Source organism: Lissotriton helveticus, chromosome 5_1 (genome assembly GCF_964261635.1).
Source record: "Lissotriton helveticus chromosome 5_1, aLisHel1.1, whole genome shotgun sequence".
In the NCBI taxonomy this organism is placed as follows: Eukaryota; Metazoa; Chordata; class Amphibia; order Caudata; family Salamandridae; genus Lissotriton; species Lissotriton helveticus.
Genome location: NC_136065.1, coordinates 92932224 through 92945807, shown reverse-complemented (window position 1 = coordinate 92945807; position 13584 = coordinate 92932224). Strand labels below are relative to the sequence as shown.

The 13584-nt window shown below is 48.6% G+C and overlaps 1 long non-coding RNA gene across 1 annotated transcript in view; it reads left to right on the top strand.

The window, feature by feature from the left end:
• Nucleotides 1–4637: 4637 nt before the first annotated feature.
• Nucleotides 4638–13584, top strand: part of LOC144752984 (uncharacterized) — a 169873-nt gene continuing 160926 nt past the window's right edge. The window contains exon 1 of the long non-coding RNA XR_013594161.1: nt 4638–4766. This is a non-coding gene — a long non-coding RNA (uncharacterized LOC144752984). The remainder of the gene's footprint in view (nt 4767–13584) is intronic.

Genomic DNA, 13584 nt, shown 5'->3' with positions numbered 1-13584 from the left:
CCCTGGACCCCGCAAACGCCACGACACCAGACTCCTCTACGACACCAGCAGCCTCCACGAACTCAACGCCGGCCGAAACCACACCTACTTCCAGGCCACCCCAAAACGGACCCACAGACCTTTCTCCTGCCGCACCTGCAGCTTCACCTGCGACAGAACCACCAAACCTCCAAGGACTGGACCCAACCACCTCCTCTACATACTCCTCAACACTCGCTCCGCACGCAAACACACCGTTGAGCTCTAGGATCTGCTCAACACCTCCGCCCCAGACGTGGCCTTCCTGACCGAGACCTGGTGGAACGACTCCTCGCACCCGACATCGCCATAGCCATCCCGGACGGCTGCAAGATCACCCGTAGGGATCGCGCCAACGGAACCGGAGGAGGAATAGCCATCGTCCACAAGTCCACCCTCAAGGTCGCCACCCACGCAGACGACACCCTCAACACCGCCGAACACCTGCACTTCCGGATCCACGTCGACCCCAACACCACCCTCAGAGGGACACTCCTCTACAGACCCCCCGGACTCCATGCTCAGTTCAGCGACTCAATCGCCGACCTCGCCTGTACCCACGCACTCGCCTCCACTGACTACATCCTCCTCGGGGACCTGAACTTCCACCTCGAGAACAGCGACGCCAACTCCGCGATCCTGATGGACAACCTCGCCAACCTCTGCCTCAAACAACTCGTCACTGCACCCACCCACGCCGCCGGCCACACGCTGGACCCCGTCTTCTCCACAGGCACCCACGTCACCTTCGAGCAAACCACCGAACTTCACTGGACCGACCACCGCTGCATTAATTTCACCTTCAAGAAACCAACCACGCACAACCGCACCCAACAGCTGCCTCGCCGCTGCTGGAGCAAAGTCACCGAAGACCGGCTGATCACCACCCTCGACCAGAACCCACCCACCGAACCCACCAACCCAGACGCCGCAGCCCGCAACCTCAGACAGTGGATCGAAGACTGCGCCAACACCCTCTCCCCGCTCAAGAAACCCTTCAACAGCAGCGCCAGCAAGAGAGCCACCTGGTTCACCAATGAGCTCCAGACCTCCAAGCACACATGCCGGAAACTGGAGAAAATATGGCTCCACGAACGAACACCGGACAGCCTCGCAGCCCACAAGGACGCCACCCTCAGACATCACCACCTCATCAGATTAGCCAAGAGATGCTCCTTCAAAGACCGCATGGATAACCACGCACACGACAGCAAAGAGCTCTTCAGCATCGTAAGGGAACTCTCCAACCCCAACGCCAACGACATCCCGCCCTTACAAGAACTGTGCGACTCGCTGGCCATCTTCTTCCACCGCAAGTTTGCTGACCTCCTTGACAGCTTCAACACCACAACCGCCCCGACTACGCCAGACTCCACCTCCCCTGCGAACACCACCAGCGCCATCCGCCTGACCTCCTGGTCCAACGTTAACGACGATGAGACACGCAAGGTCATGAACTCCATCCACTCAGGATCTTCGTCAGACCCGTGCCCACACCACGTATTCAACAAAGCAGACGTAGCCATCGCATCCCAACTGCGGAAGGTCATCAACATCTCCTTTGAAACATCGACATTCCCGGAAAGCTGGAAGCACGCCAAAATCAACGCCCTCCTCAAGAAGCCCAAGGCAGACCCGAAGGACCTCAAGAACTTCCTGCCCATGTCCCTGCTCCCGTTCCCGGCAAAGATCATCGAGAAAATCGTCAACAGGCAATTGTCCCGCCACCTGGAAGACAACAATATCTTGGACCCGTCCCAGTCCGGATTCATACGAAAACACAGCACCGAGACAGCCCTCATCGCCGCCACAGATGACATCAGGCGCCCACAAGACAACGGCAAAACATCAGCCCTCATCCTCCTGGACCTGTCAGCCACCTTTGCACTCTAAAGACACGCCTCCTAGAAGCCGGTATTCAAGAGAAGGCCCTTGACTGGACCACGTCCTTCCTCTCCGCCAGAACCCAGAGTGTCCACCTCCCACCATTCCGATCCGAATTCACCGACATCATCTGCTGCATCCCCCAGGGCTCATCACTCAGCCCGACGCTGTTCAACATCTACATAGCCCCCCTCACACAAGTGGCTCGCCAGCACAACCTCAACATCATCTCCTATGCCGACGACACCCAGCTCATCCTCTCCCTCACCAAGGACCCACACACTGCCAAAACCAACCTCCACGAGGGAATGAAGGCCGTCGCCGAATGGATGAGGAACAGCCGTCTGAAGCTGAACTCGGACAAGACAGAGGTACTTATCCTCAGACCCACCCCATCAGCCTGGGACGACTCCTGGTGGCCGACCACACTGGGAACAGCACCGACACCCGCCGACCATGCACGCAACCTAGGATTCATCCTAGACTCCTCCGTCTCCATGGCCAAGCAGGTCCACGCCGTCTCCTCCTCCCGCTACAACACCCTCCGCATGCTCCGCAGGATCTACAAGTGGATCCCGACCGAAACAAGAAGAACGGTGACACAGGCCCTCATCAGCAGCAGACTGGACTACGGCAATGCACTCTACGCAGGAATCCCAGCCAAACACCTACAACGCATCCAAAACGCCTCCGCCCGACTAATCATCAACGTCCCTCGTCGCAGCCACATCACCCCCCACGAGAGACCTACACTGGCTCCCCGTCGACAAGAGGATCACCTTCAACCTCCTCACCCACGCACACAAAGCACTCCACAATGCCGGACCAGCCTACCTTAACAGCAGACTCCGCTTTTACACCCCCACGCGCCATCCTCGCCCTCGCCACTGTCCCCCGCATCCAACGAACAACCTCCAGCGGCAGACCCTCCTCCTACCTCGCCGCCAAGACCTGGAACACCCTCCCTACCCACATACGGCAGACCCAAGACCTACTCACCTTCAGAAGACTCCTCAAGACCTGGGTCTTCGAGCAGTAGCAGCACCCCCTCCCCTCAGCACCTCGAGACCCTCACGGGTAAGTAGCGCGCTCTACAAGTACTACTGATTGAGCAACTCCATCAGGATTAGGCCCCAAGTGCCTTGCACAGCTCCTTAGCCACAATACTGATTTCCGATGAATGACTTCACAAAGCAGGTTTCTGTGGGGATGCGGTTCACTGACCCCTATGTCCAGCAGGTAGTTCCTGCTTTCTCCTGGCAGTCTACAGCTCTCCTTGCAGGGGCCCTGCCCATGAAGTCAGCAAACGGACGTCCTGGCTCTAAGCTGCAGTATTGTGCACCATACATGCTTTCTGATCGTGCCAATGGTCAAAGAGAATCCCGGCACTGATCTGTGTTTTTAGCCAACAGTTGTCTAAGTTTTGTAGAGATAGATGCGGACTCCAGAGATCCCTCTCTGGAGCGAGTTTCAGGCAATTCCTGATAATTTGTTTATTTGCCCAGATGGGAAAGGGCAAAGATTTGTTTGTTTAAACGTGGCAGTAACTGGGAGTGAAGATGGGTCTGCATTGATGGAATCTGAGACAAAGGCAGAAAAGAGGGGGAGGCAGGTCTTCCTAATCTCCTGCTATATAAACTGGCCCACAACAACCATTCTGAAGAAGAATGAAAAAGGAAGTGGTCAGGGACTGTTCTGGCATTTCTAAGGGCCACCTGTCTCCCTCCTTCCTTTCAGAGGATCCTGGTCAGCTTCAAATGACTTTATATACTCATAACCTACCTGCTCGTTTGGCGGGCTCTTTCTGTCTTCCGTGTATTGACAAACGGCAGATACAAAATTCTGTCCCTTTAGGTTCACGCATGTTCAATGCTAATCCACACATGCAACACTCATAGCGCACACACAGTCTTTATACACGTCTTCTGTATCCTACCCAGAGCCCATTACCCTAACTGTTCAAAGTTAGCTGGCCATATACTAAAAGGCAGGCTGTATAGGTTGCAGCTCCTAATTCCATTTTAACAGCGATTACAGTGGGGGAGATGTCCTCAGGAATACTTGCATCACAGGAGAGGTCCAAGTATAGTGGTGAAAAAGTGAAAATTTGAGGTTTCAGGGGTAGAGATACTTTATAAAATTACACCCGGAGCTGCGCTCTTAGCTTGAGTGTCATCGCCTGTAAGGGTGTGTAAAATGCTCTTTTGGGGGGGGGTGGAGCTTATTTATAATTTGTAGTATTATGTGAAAGTCATCTTGTGCTGAGTCATGTGATACTGAATAGAATATAACAAGCAATGCAGTCCTGTGACCCCTTTGAAAATATTACAGATGTATTGTGTGACCTCATTCAGAAAGAATATCAGACTGTGCTGGTTCCTATAATGCCATTCAAAATATTGCAGACTATGCCATGTGACCGGTGCACACCATAAGATTGTGTAATGTGAACTCATTCATAGTGTCACAGACTGCTGTGCCTCGAGACCTTGTTTAGAATAGAACAGTGTATGTGATCCCATTCATAATATCAGAATGTGCCAATTCATGCTCCCCATTCAGACTATAGGCCTCTGCTGTCATGTGAACCCATTCAGAATATCACAGATTGTGCTGTGTCATGGGATTTCCATTCAGGATATCACAACCTGTGTTGACAGAATATCAGACTTTGTAGCAGGATGTGGGGGCAGTGCCCGCCCCAATGCTTTCTAACTAGAGATATTCAGAAGTGTTCAATGAAGCTTAGATTTCTGAACGCAGTTAACTCCTAAATTAATGCCAAAATGTAATATATTGTGTGGAAACTGATGTAATTACATTTCTTTCTCTGTTTTGCAGGATGTCCGAAGCACCCTGAGCAGGTAAGGCTGGTTTACTATCCTCCTCTCAGTGTGTAAGGAGCAGGTCTTGCTGCTGCAGTGTGCAAAGGCCACTGCTGAGCTCACACAAACCCCGATCCTTCAAAAGAAAGGTGTCGGAGAATCTCATATTGTACTGTAAATATACAACTCACCCACGGTCCTCAGAAACTTAGGTCCCGTACTTTGAAAGGTCCAATCTGTACCCCTACTGTACTCCCTGGTCTCCGAATCCACAATACATTCACTCGTTCTTTCGAACCCTTCATTTTGTTTTAAGAAATCTTAAGATCCTCATAAAACTTCATTAAGATCTTTGAAATCTCTTCTCAGTCCCCTGAAAAGCATCCTTGAGTCCTGAGAATTTTTCACTCGCATCCTCTGGAAACGTGTTTGAGTGCTTAAATAATTCTATTAATCCAGCACAAATTAACGTCTATCTTCATAAAACTCCTCCCCCCCCCCCCCGATTTTCAGTCCGGCTTAGGGGTTGTGCACAGCTGGTCCTCGATGCCAATCCCAAACTTCTTGTTTCCAAGGATATTCTCAAAAGGGGAATGAGGGGATAGGGTGGAAAGATGAAGTTTGGCACTGGAATCAGTGGGTCTCAGAGGGTGAGTGTCACAACCACAGAGTTCTGATGAATGGTCAAGGCACAGACTCATAGATCAGAAAGTAAGCGCACTGCAGACCGAGTATTGTGAAACATACCAGACCACACGATTAACTCCAGATCATCAGCCTTCTCACTTCAATGTATAAATGACCCAGTTTTAGGCCTTAGCTGCTTATCCACACAGTAGGTGATCTTGAGCCCAAGGGTGACAGGGACACAACCATCAAACCCTTTGCTGTACACCGTTGCCACGTGACAGAGGAGGAGCAAGAGCGAAGATCAAGGTGACGGAGGAAGCGGCGGCGAAAGATGGTGGCGGTGGCGGACCCGACAGCCGATAACCGATAGCCGCCTGGGGCCGATAGCCGCGTATACCACCATATACCACCATACTCTTCTCTTCAGCAAAAAGAGGTGAGGCAAGGTTACATAGACATCGGCATAAAACGTCGGCATAAGGAGCGGGAGCAGGAGCAAGCCGAGCCGAGAGGTCGCACCCCCAGCTCTTACTTCGCGGCTGCCTCTACCGGCAGCCGCAAAGTAAGAGCCGGGGGTGCGACCGGGAAAGGCAATCCGACTAGGTTTGATCTGCCTGCGGCCCCCCCATGAGCTCCGCTCGCTGGCCGGACTCTCGCAAGCTGCTTCGCCGAGGCTGATTATCCTGCCTTCCAATCAGCCTCAGCCTCAGTTAATTAAAAAAAATAAAAACTTCTAACTCGAATCATTATGCCCCATCTTCGCCCGACCCTGCCGCTGCATTTGTAGAGTCCCCAGAAAACCAAAGAGACTTGAGAAAACTCACAAAGAAAGCCAAGCCTTCTCTTTAACCCTGACAGAACCGGAAAAACTGATAAAACCTGCTGTTCTCTGGGTCTTAGGGGCAAGGGGCTCGGAGTTAGGGCTCAGGCCTCAGGGGGCCCAAGGTGGCCATATCGCAGGATTCAATAAGCAGGCGCGAAGCAGCCGGGAGATTCCCTCATACACTCTTGGGCGCCAGACCCCGGACCCAGAATCCTGGACCCTCGGATCTCGCCGAGAAGTTTGATCATAGCCGAGCCCAACCACAGCCAAGCCAAGCAAAGCCAAGTAGAGAATAGTGCAGGGAGCACAGAGAAACAGAGCAATTAGAGCAGTTTGTGGGAGCCCCCAAGCATAAAACAAACAAACTACCCAAGCCAACCACCCCGCCTTAAAGGATGAGATCAGGCAGGGTCAGGAGGTCACCAAAGCAAAAAAAAAGGACCCCAAAGGAGAAGAAATCCCCACTAGCCGATCAGTGCAACGCAAACCATGAAAAAATGCCACTCAACAAAACGGACAAAAAAAGGGCCTAACAACAGTGCTACCCACCCAACTTATCTCCCCAATCGCAACAATGTTCAAAAATAAAAAGCAGGACGGGAGAGAGAAACTAGAGAAATCATAGATAAATAAAGCTTTCTTTTTTCTGAAAAATCCAGGAGCCACCCTCCTTACGACTCAACAATCTCTCCCAGGTCTCTCCACGCCACTAACCCCTGAGAAGGTCGCCAGCAACAAAGGCTTAACATCTATATTTGGAAGACCAAATCTCCATGCGCCGGGGGCAAACCTAACTACCTCACCTCGCCAAAGTCAGTACCAGTATCAGCACGAGACCATAGTAATGGTCCATTACCAAGAAGAATCAGGGGAGCGCCTCCACCGGGAAACCACCTCGCCACACAAGCGCAGCACCGGAGAAGTGTGGCTCACTGGTTAGAGGAGGCAGACCTGGAAGCAGAGGTCAGCCCGGGACCAGGGTTCAATTCCCGGCTCGGCGGGGTCTTGAGACCTAAAATGTCCATGGACTCGACATTTCTCGCTCTGGTGCCTATTTGATTCACGGGTTCACACTCTGCGACTCTGGGCAATAGCTTGCTTAATCTCCACAACGGCCCCTCACGGCGGGATGCCTGGCTTTCACCTTGCGGATACCCTGCTGGGGTTATCTCACAGGGGAATACCAGGACGGGTTCCCTAAGCAAGCGCTTAGAAACCGCTTGGTGATTTGCGCTATATAAATTCCTGTACATTTACATTTACAGGAGAAATCCCAATCCTGGGCCAGAGTAAAATACAGGCGACTGGAGCTATAATAGAGGCCACCCCAGACAGCAAGAGGACGAAGGAAGAACGGACGTGCGTAGAAAAATCACCAACCAACGCAACATCAATAACACCTACAACAGCATTAACTTTCTTCACAAAATTTTTAAAAACTAAATCACAGAGCCCCCCCAAAAAAATGCGAACACAGAAATTATTTGACAAAGAGCCTCAGATATCTAAAGCCCAGACACATAGGGAACGAAACACAAGTCAAAGGGAATCTGTTCATCAGAACTCCTCAAAAACATCGTGGCTGAAGCTACTTAACTTCACATCAAGCCCAATACTAAGCCCTACTCCAAACAAAGAATTGATGCAAGATAAAAGTAAAAACAATTACAAAAGGGAAGCAAACCAGGAGGAATTTAAGTCCCTAAGTCTCACATCAAGCCCAATAACTATTAAAGAAAAGCAGCAAGATACAAGTATAACCAATCTCAAAGGGGGAGTAAACCCAGAGGAAAAACGGCGCAATAAAAATGAAGAAGGGCAATCTACTCAGCTGCGAAGCCAAGAAAAAACACCGAAAAAAAACGAAGAAGGAAGAACTGTAACTCCAAAATATGGCGACACTTCGCTTCGTCAAGAGCGCACTGATCTTCTATTCAATCAAAATCCCGAACAGAGCACAAGTGTAATCCACTCAGGGCTGCTTCTCTCAGTAATAGAAACCCTTCAGTCATCAGTGATGGCTTTAAATTGGCAATCCGACAAAATGGACACCCAAATTTACTTAATGAATACTATAGCTCATTACATTGCGGGGATTGACAACAAACTTGATAAATTAAACAACTTGATAATAACAGCTCAATCAAAGTACACACTGGAACAAAGTCCCTGCTCGTGCGGCCCAATCATAGACAAACTGAACCTTCTTCCCAACCTCATAGAACAAATACTAGCTCTAATAAAATTAGACCAGTATCCCACCAAAGTGAAATCAGCTACAAACATTACAGAGCATAATCCTGCCAAGAATTCAGAAATGGACACACAAAAAGGAAAGCACACCCCAGAAGTGAGTCCAACGTTAAACACATTAATTCCGAACAAAAAAAATCACCTTAACCAGGCGACAAAAAAAACAGGAAAGGAAAGCAAGGAATAAACAACTAACAGGGTACACGGAGGAAGGGGTGAGATTGTTCCCCATATTCACCTCAGCCAAAAGCAAGGAGGAAACATTAAACACGACAAGACAATCTGATGACCTAACTGACCAAACATACAACTCATTAAGACATCATCCCTCAACAAAAAAGGGAAGGGATGTCCTACCCGCAGAGGTCACAAGTAACCTTGGCACAAGTACTGAAGCAGCGCCCACAGGCGAAACAAACAACAGAGACGCACATCCGAGGCTGAGCACGGGCAATTCAACACAGACAGATGACACTGCGGAAAAATGCAGTCGCACAGAAAATGGGAGTTCACCATACTCTACCGGCCCCCGAGTGCAACCTATATCCTCGGAGACAATAGCAAAATGCAGAGAGGTGGCCGTGAACAAAGAATTAATACCAGCCAGACAAAAAGCCGACGCGAAATTGGAAAAGCGGCCCGAAGGAATTAAATGCTACCCACAAGGCAGAGAAGAATTAGACCCCAGACAAAGCAGGTCTCAAGGTACGCCACGCGGGACTTTTATGCAAGACCAGCCAGCTAATACAACCAACAAACAAGAGGTATCACCCAAAATCATTGGAAGAACCCCAAACTGGAAACTTCAGGTTGGGGGTGAAAAAACCCTACCCCTTATCGCAGACATAAAAATTCTCCTAAGTGGCGGAGGCCGAAGTGTAAAATTGAACTGCATTGAGGATGCCACCTTAGAGAGGGGGACAGAGTTGGAGTACATCAGAGCCCCCCAGACAAGCCCAGGCACGAGCGGAGGTTTGACGAAAGAGAGCAATCAGATCACAAGGATTATGACATCCCAATGTGCACAGGCAATTGGTACACTTGGAACACAAATACTCGCCGGGACTGGGCGTCATTGTCGAATCAGCTCAGATTGCAGACCAGAATTGGGGAAAGGCGCTGGTAATTGGTCTAGCAAAGACGATCTACATCTCAAACAACTCCTCTTCACCCCAGAATACGAAACGCAGGGGATGCATGACATTCTCAACAGGGGCAACATACTTAAACTCTATGCCAACATTGTAGGGCTACAGCATCTAACCAACGCAGACTTACTTTCAGTCAAATTTCGAAAGCAAGATAACAATAACTCATTGGAACAAACATTAACAACATGGCGAACAGCAGAGATCGCTCCGTTAATACTATCCTTTAGAGAGAGGTTTGACTCATGGGGTATAAGGCTCTCCAGGCAGGCAAAACCACGCTACCCAGGCCCTCTAGAAGAACCTCTGGCGGAAAAAGGAAAAAAAGAAAATCTGCTAGAACAAAAAGCCCAGGCAGTCTCAGTACTACGGAACGCAAGAGGGAACAGCCCACCACCATTAATCCATCCACTGTTCAATACAGGTAAACAACCAAACCCCAAAGACGACGCCGATTATTGGCGCTGTCTAACAGATACATTAAACAAACAGAAGAAATACTGACCATTCAAAAAACTCGAAAAGGATAACAGTCAGGAAACCTTCCATCTATTGTCTTGGAATATAGCCGGGTCCAGGAAATGGCTGGAAGATGGCCTACCCCCCCCCACACAACTGGACTGCATGCGATATCATCGCCCTTCAAGAAACTTGGGCACTTAAGGGGCTACCTCTTGTTGGGTATACACACTTTAGCATTCCGGCAAGAAAAAACTTCGCCCACGGTCGACCAAAAGGGGGACTATCAGTTTATATCTCGTCGGAAATCAACATTAAATCAGAACAAATCGCACCGCAAGGGCCAAACACGCAATTAATAAAACTATCTCTACCTGGCGGTTCATCTCCGGTACTATTGGTTAATTTCTATGCACCCCCGAAGGTGAAAGAGAAACAAGCCCAGCTGGATGAGCTAGTATCCACAATTAGGGATATTGGAAATAACAATCCCACCTGGGAAGTCATCCTAACAGGTGACTTTAACTCAAATTTAATCTTTACACCAGAGGAGGATGAGATGCTAAGTGCTGCCAATGAATTCTGGAATGGTAAACCACAAAGCCAGCTTAAAACAGAGCGCTTCGATCCAATCGGTCAACAATTGGTAACAACCCTGGAATTTCTTGGGCTGCGGTTCAACGGAAGAACTCCAGGTGATAATCCACCGCAGTACACCCATTTAGAAACCTTGACCACCTCAAGACTCGACTACACAGCAGTCTCACTCCCATTACTGCCACTTGTCCAGCAATTTTCAATTGAATACACATCAAAAAGCGATCATTCATATCAGCACACTTACTTTAATCTAAAACTCACCAAATATCATAGCTCCAAGTCAGTGGGAGATAGCTCCTCTTCCACTAACCTGAAACGACTCAATTGGACAACAGCTAACATCGATGAGCTGCAGGCAAATGTACAGAGATTAAAAATGGAGAGTGAGACAATTACAGGCAACCAAATACAAAAATGGGAGGACTTTACGAAAAAGTTAACAACTAAGTCCATCCCAAAAAAACCAAGGCCCCTAACGCATAAAACCTCACTGCCAAAGACCCTGGCAAAGCTCAAAATAGAAATAAGGAGAAACGCCAGAGCATTAAAAAGACAACCACGTCCCCAAAAGACTGGGCTCATAGACAGAACCTTAAGAAAGAGTATAAAAAGAAAATGTGGGAACATAAAAAATCTCTGACGGATGAGTTCTGGGCAAGACTACTCTGCACGGCAAAGAACACCAACTCAAACGCATTCTGGAGGATCATATATAGTTTAAACCATCCCTCAAACCCAATAACATCTAATGTCCAAGAAGCGGACTGGGCCGCGCTACTAACACAGAGGTTCTCGGAAGCAACACCTGGCCAGCCCAACACAGAAGGAAACCAACAAAATACCAACAAAGGGGACAAACAAAGAAAAGTGAGCACCGTTTCCAGTGGCGAACTCAAAACCCCTCGCAGGCAAACACAACATCCGAAGGACGAACGCAGAGCAAATCAATCATCAGAAGGGGATCTCCTTATAACAAGGCTTCACTGTGACGTGGTTCAGCCACGGGAGAGGAATGAGGTAACAAACAAGTCCAAACACACAAGGTTTTGTGAAGAGGACATAAGAAAAATTCTAAGGAATACACGCGGCAGTGGAGCTCCAGGACCGAACGGGACACCATCAATAATCTTCAAAACCGATCCGGACTTTTGGAGCGGAAAATTAAAATAACTATTTGACGAGTAAGGGAAAATCAAATTCCATCAAGCTGGCAGCGTTCCATAATCTCGCCCATCTTCAAAGGAGGAGACAGAACATCCCAAGCAAATTACAGACTGATCGCCCTGCTGGACATGGAGGCGAAGTACTTTGCATCCCTAATCCTGGAAGATCTAACAAACTGGTCTGATGCCACAAAGAGAATACCGCCCAACCAAACAGGCTTCAGGAAAGGGACCGGGACGATGACAAACATCCTGTCTCTCTCAGTGTTAGCCGACAAATACCTATGAAAAAAAACAGCGCCTCCATCTGTTTCATCGACCTAAAGGCGGCCTTCGATAGCGTAAATCGTAACATCTTATGGAGAAAACTGTGCAGTTGGAACATCCCGGACAAAACACTGAGAGGAATCTTACTCCTTTATTCCAATACTTGGATGGAAGTAAAACTGGGGAACGGAACACGGCTCTCAAGACAAATCAATACTAGCAAAGGCCTCAGGCAGGGCTGTTTTCTGGCACCGCATCTTTTTAATCTTTTTATGGCAGACTTCGCCCCAACCCTAAACAAGATCTCATCCCATCCACCCAAACTAGGCTCCTTATCCCTAACCCATCTATCCTAGGCGGACGACGTGGTATTTTTGAGCCTAACGAAGATTGGCCTTCAAAGGACACAAGTAGGGCTGGCGGAATTTATAATAAATAACAACCTGGAGATAAACACAACAAAAATAAAAACAATGGTCATCACCAGACGACGGTCAGTCAACCCACACATCCAACTGGATGGAACAAAACTAGAGGCTGTGACCAACTACAAGTATTTGGGCTTCTACTTTGATAACAGACATAACCACCAGCAGCAAAAGACGTACATTGCCCAGAGAGCAAACTCACTGTCATTTGCTTTTAGATCCTTAGCTAAAAAGCTAACGGGGCCATCCTATAAACCTCTATTGACAACGATAAAAGCAAAAGTGCTTCCCACCCTGTCATACGGCAGCGTGGGATTGCACGGGAAAGATGTGGAATTGCTCAATAAAATGCAGACAGCCATTTTTAAATCCACCTTCCATATTCAACGGGGAGCTTCACCAGCTCAGACGAGATTAGAATTTGGAATAATAAATGAAATAGTGGGAAGAATGTACGCAAATATAAAGTACTGGTATAGCTTGAAACAGAACATGGCAACCTCAGAACTGCACCAAGCACTGTGGGAAGAAATAAAAGCCGATGTTAAATCCCCACACAACCAGTACCTTGAGAAAGCCATAACCGAGACTGGAACAAGAAATCTCTGGGAACTCAATCTGCCTTATCCAGCGTTTAAACAAGCCATAAACAAGTCAACAAAATTCCATTCTCTTCTACTTGACAAAGCCACGTTCAGCACAAGAAAGCACGCTTGGATAGTCATATCAAACTATAAAACTCTCACTGCAGCCCCATATCTAACAATTACATTCCCAGCTTACAGAAAACAAAAATTAATGGGGCTCCGTCTGGGAAATTTTCCATCAACCATGGACCAACCAATTTGGGTGCATGACGGACCCAAAATCTGTAGACTATAAGGGAGTAACAGGAAGGACTTCATTCATCTAGTTTGTATCTGCCCGAATTTAGCCCAAGCACGAGCAGTCTTCCTAAAAAAGGCAATGAACGAGCGAGGCATAAGAACGTGTAGATCGGCGATTATGTCAACTTTGAACCCAACAGACACCCGTTTGAACTGCCTATTATTAAAGTTCCTCGCGGTTCACGCCCAAGCATTGAAA